The 10,470-nt window shown below is 47.5% G+C and overlaps 1 long non-coding RNA gene across 1 annotated transcript; it reads left to right on the top strand.

Moving 5' to 3' along the window:
* The first annotated feature begins 7,298 nt into the window (after window positions 1–7,298).
* Window positions 7,299–9,962, top strand: LOC120852701. Its single transcript, XR_005718615.1, has 2 exons — window positions 7,299–7,335; window positions 7,432–9,962. It is a non-coding gene; the product is annotated as an uncharacterized LOC120852701 (long non-coding RNA).
* The last annotated feature ends 508 nt before the right edge of the window (window positions 9,963–10,470 follow it).

The following is a 10,470-nucleotide window of genomic DNA, read 5'->3' as shown; positions in this document are numbered from 1 at the left end:
GCTTTTCTTGAGCACTGTTCAGGTGCCCAGGGGGACCAAGAACAGAAAGGACTCTGGCTGTTGTCCCCAAGGAGGCTCCCTGGGCTGATGGACATCAGCTCTTCTTAACTAGTAAGGTGTTTTAACTTTCAGCTCTCACTGACATGGTGCTGAGGTTTGGTTCAATCAGTTGATGAAAGTAAGAATCCAGTGGGGTCTGATCATCAGTTACATTAGAAGCAGGCTCATAGGAAGGAGGGTCCTGCTAACGCATATGGGGCAAAAGGCAGCACCTCCATCGTAAGGGTAAACGGCGCCGGCCCCAGTCCTTACTGTGTTTACTTTGGGGAGCAATTTGTGGTCAGATCTACAGAAACGCTGATTCACTTTCAGGCTTTTGAATCAATCATGACACTACCATTGCAGGTAAACTTATCAAAGCAAAAGTGACAAGTTCATCTGGATTTGAGGAGTTGAATCCAACATAGCAGAGGGGCGCAGAGCACGGACTCAGCTTTGAATCCTGGCTCCTTGACCTTGGGCAGTCTGCCTCTCTTCTCTGCACCTCAGTTTCCTCACCAGTGAAAGGGAGATAATAATTGTATCCACCGCCTGGGGTTGTTGTGTGATTCAATGTATGGAGCTTATTACAGATCCTTTGCACACAGCAGTATCATAGAAGGGTGAGTTATTACTTATTATCTTTATAATTTAGGGGCTTGGGGGTCAAAGGAGAAAATATATACCCTCTGGAGCATACTTAGTTCAGTTGTGTGTAGGCTGAACCCAGATAGTGGGCTTTCCAGGTAGTGCTAGCGGTAAAGAATCTACTTGCCAGTGCAAGAGATACAACAGAATCTGGTTCGATCCCTGAGTCAGGAAGATCCCCTGGAGAAGGAAATGGAAACCCACTCCAGTATTTTTGCCTGGAAAATCCCACAGATAGAGGAGCCTGGCGGGCTACAGTCCACGGGGTCGCAAAGAGTTGGACATGACTGAGCACACATGCATGCAGGCCGGAGCAAGCAGTGGACTTCATATCATTCAGTGAAAAAGCTTCTGGCTGTCTATTCTGATTCAAGGTGCTGGATTCATATGTGAAGACACAGTCCTGTGCTCATGGAGCTCCTGGTCGAAAGAAAGACACATTGTTACACACAGTGTGACAATGAGAATTCCCAGACGTGCAGGGGCTACGAGGAGGAAGGAATGGTGAACTCTGTCTGGGGGAATCTCCCAGAAAGTGACCTCTGAGTTGGGTTTCAAAGATGGATGGAATTTGCCAGATGAGCAAGTGGCAGGTGAAGGATTCCAGGCGGCAGAAGTATACACACTATAAAGGCACAGACTCAGAAAAAACAGACTATGAGGTGCAGGACTAGGGGAAGAGAGGGTGGGAGATGTAAACTATAGAGGATCATCTAAGTACAGTTGATGTACTTATCAACTGTATTGATGACCTCAGTACTGTAGCATCAAACTGGAGGGGGAGGGGGGTCGGTTAGAGATAGGTCAAGAAGAGGTAACTGTGGCCAGATCATAAAAGGCCTGGTATTTACTTAGTTCAGTTGTGTGTAGGCTGAACCCAGGCAGTGGTGGAGGGACTCAGGAGGGAACAAGAGGTAATTAGGGGGTAGGACTGTTAGGACTTGGTGATTGAGTGGATGTGAGAGATGAGCGAGAGGGAGGAATCCAAGCTCACTCCCACGTTTACCAGGTTTGACCTACCAGGAGGTTTGTGAGTCCCCCAATGACTTTGTGACTCTGGGAAGAAAAGCAGGTTTGGGGGATAAGAAGGTAAGTTCTGAGCTGGACATGTTGAGTTCAAGATGCCTGTGGAATACTGGGGGGAAGTAATGTGGGTGGTTGGAATTACATGGCAGAGGTTCTTTGATGTCAATTTATGGAGCTTGTCTGGAGGCATGTGGTTGGGATAGAACCTAGGAGATACATATATATATATCATAGTGAATAAAAAGTATTTATGTTTTGCTAGTGCTGGGTCTTTGCTGTGTGTGCTTTTCTCTAGTTGCCACGAGTGGGGCTACCCTCTAGCTGCGGTGCGTGGGGTCTCACTGTGGTGACTTTCTTGTTGCTGAGCATGGGCTCTAGGTACTCAGGCTTCAGTAGTTGGGGCATGAGGGCTTAGTAGTTGTGGTGCATAGACTTAGTTGCTTGGCAGCATTTGGGATCTTTCTGGACCAGGTAAGCCCTAAGATATAATATTAATAATAGCCAACATTTCCAATGGGCTTGCTATGTGCCAGGCTGTACCACCAGATTTGCTTTGCTAATCATTTTGCCTTTGGCAGCTGGCACACAATGGGTGCACAATAATTATTTTGTTCAATGGATGCTCTCATTTAATCCTCACCACAAACTTACAAGGCAGTTATGATTAGGACCCTCACTTTATCCATAGGAAGATGATCTAGGAAAAGCTAAGTTAACCGAGGTCACACAACTGCTAAGGAGCAAATCTGAGATTTGAAATCAGCTCTTTGTGATGCTAAGTCCAAAGTGCTTAACTGCTTTGGTAAAATCTTAAAGAAGGCTGAGCAATGAAGAATTGATGCTTTTGAACTGTGGTGCTGGAGAAGACTCTTGAGAATCCCTTGGACAGCAAGGAGATCAAACTAGTCAATCCCAAAGGAAATCAACCATAAATGTTCATTCGAAGGACTGATGCTAAAGCTGAAACTTCAATACTTTGGCCACCTGAGACTGAGAGCTGACTCACTGGAAAAGAACCTGATGCTGGGAAAGATTGAGGGCAGGAGGAGAAGGGACTGACAGAGGATGAAGTGATTGGATAGCATCAATGACCCAATGGACATGAGTTTGAGCAAACTCTGGGAGATAGTGAAGGACAGGGAAGCCTGGGGTGCTGCAGTCCATGGGGTCGCATAGAGTCAAACAAAACTGAGCAACTGAATAAGAATAGCAAGCATGTTAAAACTGCCCCCAAATATGTACTTCTAAGACCTGGGGTGAGACTCTTACCCCTCTGAGACTGGTTCCTCTGCTAAACCAGGAGTGGGATTCAAAAATCTCAAACCACTCCTTCAGCTTCAAAACAATGATGACATCAGATGATGACTATGGCAATGCAGTGTGAGGCCCATATCACGTCACTTAGGGTGGAAGACCTGAACAGTGTAGGCAGTGTAAAGTGGGACACCAAGTAGGTTCTAGGTACAGGCAAAGAGGGTAGATTAGGGTTTAACTTCCATATAACAAATCACCACACATGGAGCCACTTCAAACAACATGTATTCACTACCTCACAGTCTCTGTGGATCAGGAGTCCTGGCACAGCCTAGTCCAGTCTCACAAGGTTGCAATCAAGGTGTCAGCCAAGCTCATTCTCAGCTGAATGCTTGAATGGGGAAAGGTCAGCTTCTGAACTCATCTGGGTTGTGGGAAGACTTTATTTCCTTGTGATTGTATAACTAGGACCCAGCTTTTGACTGTTGGACAGAAGCCACCATCAGGTCCTAGAGGTTGCTCATAAGTTCCTTGCATGTGAGCTTCCTCAATATGGCTGCTCACTTCATCAAGGGCTGCAGGAACCTACTTTCCTGTGCTAGCAAGATGGAGATACATTGTTATATCAACATAATCTACAGGTATCTCCACCATACTCTGTTGCTTAGAAGCAAGTCTCAGGTTCCACCTCAAGGGGAGGGAACCACACAAACTCCCAACATGGGCACCAGGAGGCAGGAATTATTGGAGGTCACACTAGGGTCTGACATCAATAAGGAGCCACATTACCTGCTGAGAATTTGAAAGGAATTATAAAACAAGTTAAAGTTGGTCTGCTTTTTAGCTAAGACCATGAACTGGCAATTCTAGATATCATCAGTGACAAAATACTCTTTCCTGAAAAAATCTTTTGTTGTTTGAAGTTCTAAACAGTTGCTGGGATTACTGTCAAGTTTTCATGATGCATTCATTTAAGAAATTCCTTATCCTTTAATGCAGTGTATCCTACGCGGAAGTAAACTCCCAGTTATACTGACAGCTGGTCTCCAAAACATGGACTTAGCTCCAGGCCTTCATTTTAAGATGAAAACTGTTATGGTGCACAATCATTTGAGATGAGATCGTTTTGGGTGCAGTGTGTGTCTGCATCTCCAATCCTATGGTAGTACACAATACTGTTTTTAAGCAGCAGATGCGAAATAAAGATAACGCCCATGACAGTAAAGTCAGAGAAACTGAACTGGAGTTACTTCAGTTCTGTTATTCTATATGGCCGCTTAGAGTTTTTGTGTTTAAAATTTAAAAGAGTGAAACAGTGCAAACTGAGAGTTGTTTTTACTTGATAGATGCACATTTCAGTTAACACACAAAATATTTTACTCAATTTTAGTATCAATTTAAAAACAGAAAATTCTTTTATTTTAAAACTTAGAAACAAAGCAAGAGAAAACCCAGTACATCAGTAATATGATTTAGTAGTTGACTAAACTACTAAATTGTGCTGTTTAGGAATAAAAAGTAACAGCCAGCACTAATTGGGGCTCACAATGTGCTAGACACTGTTACACACACACACACACACACACACATTTAGCTTATGAATACAGGCAAGTCCAGCTATTATCCTTATTTTAAAGATAATGTAGTCCGGGAGCACAGAACATTGTGGTCTGCTCAAGATTAGCCAACTAGAGTGGCAGAGCTGGAATCTCAGTCCGGGTAGGGTGGTTCCAACATCTGAATTCTTAAATTCTAGTAAAGGAAAACAAAAGACAATATCCCAGATAATCTTGCAGGCCGAAGAAGCCCTTCAAAAAAGGACAGGAAGGCTTCTTCTCATCCATGAGGGCTTCCTTCCACTTCTGACCTGTCCCTGCCGGATCCTGGGCTGAGGGAGGGCCGGCTTCCCAAGGACCTGCCAGAGAGAATTCTCTTTCCGGGTCCCCTCTCCGCCCTCTGAGCACCCACGCCGCGCCCCGGCCCTCCTCTGCCAAGCCCAGGTTTCTGCCGGCCCTTCCCAGCTTCCGGCCCTTCGCTCCAGGCCAGGTCGCGGGGTCCAGGCGGTGCCAGGAGCTCTCTATTTACTGTTTGGTTTCCATGGTGACACGTAGGCGCCGTCAGCGCCTTCCGTCATCAGCCCCGCAGCGCGGTCCCCCACCCGGCGCCGTGACGTCTGCCCGCCGCTTCCGCTCTGCCCATATTTGGCTCAGCCGCTGCGTTGCCCGCCGGGCGGAGGGAGCGGGAGGAGGGAGCGGGGGGAGGCTGGGAGTCGGACTTCGTCCTCCTCCTCTCCCTCCCCCTCCCTGCGCTCTCGGTCTCCGGCCACGCCCCCGTACGGGTGCTGCGGACCCCTGGGTTCCACGCTATCCAACCCCGCGACCCTCGGCGGAGGCAAGGGGTGGGGGCGACAGGGACCGCGAGGGAAGGCGTGGATGACTGATTGACGAGCCCCGGGATCCCAGACGTTTCTTGTCTCGTTGAGACTGCAGCCCAGAGTTGGGCCGTCTCGTCTGTTTTGGGTTGGGTGAGCTGAGATCATGATTTTCTCTCTCTGTGCCCGGAAATCATGGAAACAGCCATCCTTCGCCTCTGTTTTATATTTTATAGACTTAAAATCTTCGTCCCTGGCGCTTTGAAGACCGAGGTTCTGGGAATCAGTGTTGCCCCTTGGGGGATAAATGACCTTGGGAAGGTCACTTTCTTTTACTTAGCCTGGTAAAATGAGCTTTGGGGGGTGGGGCGCAGCGGCGTCAGGCTTGGGAGGGGAGATCGCCTGCATCACCTTTTAATTTTACAGTAGTTACGGGCGGGAGGTGGGGGTGGGGAGACCGGTTCGGGGAGTGAGGGGAGTGGGGGAGGCCGGGGGGCAGTGCATGACATAACTGGAATACCGGTGAAGTTCTTTGAGGACCCCCTGCAATTCTGACCCCCGTAGCAACTGGGTTTGTGCGTTTCTTTGCGCCTTGGTCGTATGGGCGCTTAATTAACTGTTGCTCACCGCTTATTGAATGAATCCCAAGCAAATTGCTTTCGGATTTCACCTTCATAAATCCAGACCCCCGCAATTCCTCTTACAGGCGGAAGGAGGGATATTGCGGCGATGATTAATATCGCGCAGCAGGGTTGCTGATGTAAAGCGACTTGCAGATGTAAAGGGCAATAAACATTCCTGGGAGGAATCCAGCGAGATTCCAGAAATCTCGGAGGGAGCCGTGGGTGTGTGCCGCCGGGCCAAGAGGACGGGGGGGTGGGGGGTGGGGGCGGAGGGTGGCAGGGGTGGCGGGCAGTGCCGCAGTGGGCGACTGCGGGCGTGGGGGCAACTCTTCAAGATACTTGGTCCTGGCTACCGCCCTCCCCCCCCCCCCCCCACCCCCCCCCCCCTCCCCAACCCCAACCCCAACCCCCGCCCATTCCTCAGTTCCTCTAACTAAAGGAGTGTGTTTCAGAATTTAAGAGCTAGAACGCACATCAGATACTATTGCTCAAATTCAGCCTTTCAATTTTACATACGGGGGACTAAGGTTCAGAAAATCTGATTCACTCCTCCAACTTTGCACAGCTAGAGACAGATAAAAGCCAAGATTTCTGGCTTCACCTCCCACCTCCCCTCTAACCCCCTCTGCTCTTGTGACTTCAGGACCCTGTTGCCTGGCTCGGATGGTGGAACTTGCAGTAAAGCTGAATACTGACATCAGAGCTCCTTAAAGGGTGCCAGTGGCATGCCTCCTGTCCCACACAACCCACAGCATGACATCAGGGCCTGGGGTGATGGCCAGGAGGTGTGTTATCCCCAAAGCACAAAGCATTCCTCCTCATAGTGACTGGAATGGCTACACTTGTCCAGAGACCCTGAATTGTTTGCCCTGAAACTAGGCTTAGAATAGCAGTTGGTCATTTTTCATAGTTACCCAAGCCTCGCATTAAGTTTTCTCAGTCAAGACAACAGAAGGCATGAGTAGCCTCAATCCATGGAAACCCCTATTCTGCCTATTGGAAGATCTTTTCATGGTGCTGGAGAAGACTCTTGAGAGTCACTTGGACTGCAAGGAGATCCAACCAGTCCATTCTAAAGGAAATCAGTCCTGGGTGTTCATTGGAAGGACTGATGTTGAAGCTGAAACTCCAATACTTTGGCCACCTCATGCGAAGAGTTGACTCATTGGAAAAGACCCTGATGCTGGGAGGGATTGGGGGCAGGAGGAGAAGGGGACGACAGAGGATGAGATGGCTGGATGGCATCACCGACTTGAAGGATGTGAGTTTGAGTGAACTCTGGGAGTTGGTGATGGACAGGGAGGCCTGGCGTGCTGTGATTCACGTGGTCACAAAGAGTCGGACACGACTGAGTGACTGAACTGAACTCTCATGGTCCATAGAGGTTAGATCCTCTTTAATGTCTGTCTCTCTTTCAGTTTCACCCGACTTCCTCTGACATTCTATATTCTATTTCTTCCCTGATTCTAGGCAGCCCAGTCTGAGACGACTGATGCCCACCGCTGGCCTCAGGCCATGCCAACTCTTCCGAGGAAGAGTCTGCGATCTTTCCCCTTTCTCTCTGGTTTGTACTTGGGAGCTCTAGCGACAGAAGTAGCAGCTCTGCCTCCTGGTGGACATTTGAGGCAGAGCACCCTTCTCCAATTCTAGAAGCTGCCTAATGGTTAGGGGAAGAGATTTTTTTTTTTTTTAAATTTGTTCGCTCTGATGGAAATAGCAAAACTTGACAGGAAAAAAAAAAAACAACACCAAGTTTTTTTTGTCTCTGTATTTTAGAAGATCAGATTGATTTGGACGTAGAAAATACTCTCTTCTTTCTCTGGGCTCTTTTTTTTCCTTCTGCCAAGTCTTGCTGTTTCCATCAGAGTGAACAAGGTTTCCTTGCCCCTTCTCTTTATTTCAAACTCCACCTCCTTCACAACACTTTTCTGACTCCTCTCCTATATATTTTATGAATTACAGATGTGCACAGACCCAGCACATGAGTGTACACTTACTTGCTGTCTTTACTGTTGTTTCCTTGAGAGTGGAGTCCAAGTCCTGGGTGTCTTTTGTGTTCATAGAATAATGCCCAGCACAGGGCTGGGGATAAAACCTGCTCTCAAGCCCTTGCGGATTAATTGATTAATTTCTCCAGAAGCAAATCCAAGCCTTTGCTTTGATGAACTTTCCTATCAGTTCTTTGGAGGGGGGGGCGGATCTAGATAATGATCTAATCAAAGATAGCCTTGCACAAGAAGGAGTTTCACAAAGCAGTTTCACAAGAGAACACCACCCCACGCAGAGAGGGATGGGGAAGTGAGAAGTGAACTCTCTGAAAGATGAGGAAGGTGAGAACACGGGAAGGTCAAAGGATGAAACATCAGGGGTAGGGGGCGGGGGGAGGGCGCTTGGCTTGTGGGATCAGAGAGGCAGCGCAGCTTCTGGAGCCAGCTTCCTGTCCAGACCCCACCACTTGCAGTGTGGCGGTAGGCAAGTTTACTCTGTGCCTCCGTTTTCTTATCTGTAAAGAAACTACCTGTCTCCTGGCCTTATTCTGGGGATAAACTGAGCTGATATTTGCAAAGTGCTGGAATAGTACCTGGCACATAGTAAGTCTCATATAACAGTTTGTCAGATTATTTTCCAATGTAGCTGTCTTGTAGATAGAATGGAGGAAGGTTGTATGACCTTTTTGTTCCCTTCTGCACCGACTTCCTGAGCAGGCCATGAGCTATGTGGTCGTACAGGTCTGGGTGGATTCCTGTCCCTGTTACTAGTTGTTTGACCTTGGGCAGATCATTCTACTTCTTGGAGTCTCAATTCATCTGTGAAGGGGAAGGGGGGCAGATAATTGTGGTTACCTCGAAAGACTGTTGTCTGCATTACATGACTGTAAAAAGCGTGGCATAGCAAGAGTTTTGTAAACAGAAGATATAGTTATTATTATCTATGAGAGGAGCCATAGATAAAGGAGAACGGAGTCTCCAAAATCTTTGAGGTTTCCAGAAACACTGAGCGTAGTGAATAGCAGTGAGATCAGCTCAGTTCCTGGCGCTTAGGGGTGGGAGGCTAGGCCCTGGATCTGGGCCATGACTGGATATCAACATCTGAAGAAACCAGGAATGGTTTTGCTTGTGGATCTGCTCTAGGAACATTTTCTGCCTGAGGGCAGTACTGAGGGTGTGGCTCAGTCAGGCCAGGTGCCAGCAGTGGGAGGCCCCTTCTTCCCAGAAGGGTGGCCTTTAGTAAAAGAGGGCGTGGGCAGGGTGGGACTTAGAGTGTGTGTATGGGGGGGCGGTGGGGGGGAATGGCCCAGAGACCTCCTGCCCCAGGAGCTGGCCTCGCAGGCCTGGCATGGCCATCTGCATGGCCAAACCTGCCTGCACAGCTCCTCAAAGCTGCCCTTCCCAGCCCTGACCTGGGATATCCCAGAGTGATTGCCGGCAGCTATCCGAGGGGTGGTGGGAAGGAGGGTTGTGATAGTCTTACAGTCAAATTACCCTTCACTCCCTTCAGCTGCATTTATGGAAAAGTACTAAATGGAATATACAAAAGCTGTGATGCAGTCCTTCGGGTTCTTTTCGAAGGGGAAAGGAGGATTGCAAAATCCATCGATGCTAGAGTGTTGCAATCGCGACCATGTTGGGAATCACTTTTACGGTCCCCTGCGACCCAGGAGGAATTGCGGGCCCTGGCAGGCCAGAGTCTATGCTAAGTAAGTTGTCATTCTGGGATCCCAGACAATTTTAGAATCTGTTTGGGGAGTGCGGATGGATCTGTAAGCCTCATTTCAAACTCAGGTTTCCAGTCATGGCAAGGGAGGGGTGGGCCCCAGTGACTAGTACCTGGAGCAGAACTCAAACGTGGCTTGTGAAGTCACGAAGGTGCTAATATTGGTTGTCTCTGGGGAGGAAGGAATGTGTTTTTCATTTTCTCCTTTTTGCTTGTTTGTACTCTCTGATTTTTGTTTTTGGCGAGCCCACATACTACTTTTGTAATAAAGATGTTTTTTAAATGTTCCCAGCAGAACAGTACGTTTGTTTTTTTTTATGGGTAACAATAATAAATGAAAAGACTCAGAACTCAAAACACCTCTTGATTTTTTTCCTTCTCCCCTCCTTTCCAGAAGAAATAGATGCTCCTGATGAAACCTTTGGATATTCAGATAGTCAAAGTAAAAAATCACCTATAATCACATCGCAGAGGTTTCTGCTAACCATTTTAATTCTTCTTCCCTTTCCTATATTGGAAACTTTAGTTTTATACTTTTAAATTTATACATTGTAGTTTTCATGAAAATAAGACAAGGCTAGAATACTGTTTTATAATCTTGTTTTTCTATATCATACATCATGAATACAGACAATTTTTTTCTACCTGCTTACTTTAATAGCTAGTCAGATAGGATTCTAAACATCCAACAATCAGTTCTGTATTGTTGGACCTTTGGGTTGTTTCTAAGTGATTTTCTATTCTAGACAAGGATGCAAGAAGCTCCGTGGCTAAATTTTTGTGCACATCTGAGAT

The sequence above is a fragment of the Oryx dammah genome, unplaced genomic scaffold, assembly GCF_014754425.2.
Source record: "Oryx dammah isolate SB20612 unplaced genomic scaffold, SCBI_Odam_1.1 HiC_scaffold_26, whole genome shotgun sequence".
NCBI classification, from domain to species: domain Eukaryota; kingdom Metazoa; phylum Chordata; class Mammalia; order Artiodactyla; family Bovidae; genus Oryx; species Oryx dammah.
The sequence above is the reverse complement of the archived record's forward strand: the minus strand, read 5'-3'. Positions and strand labels throughout refer to the sequence as shown.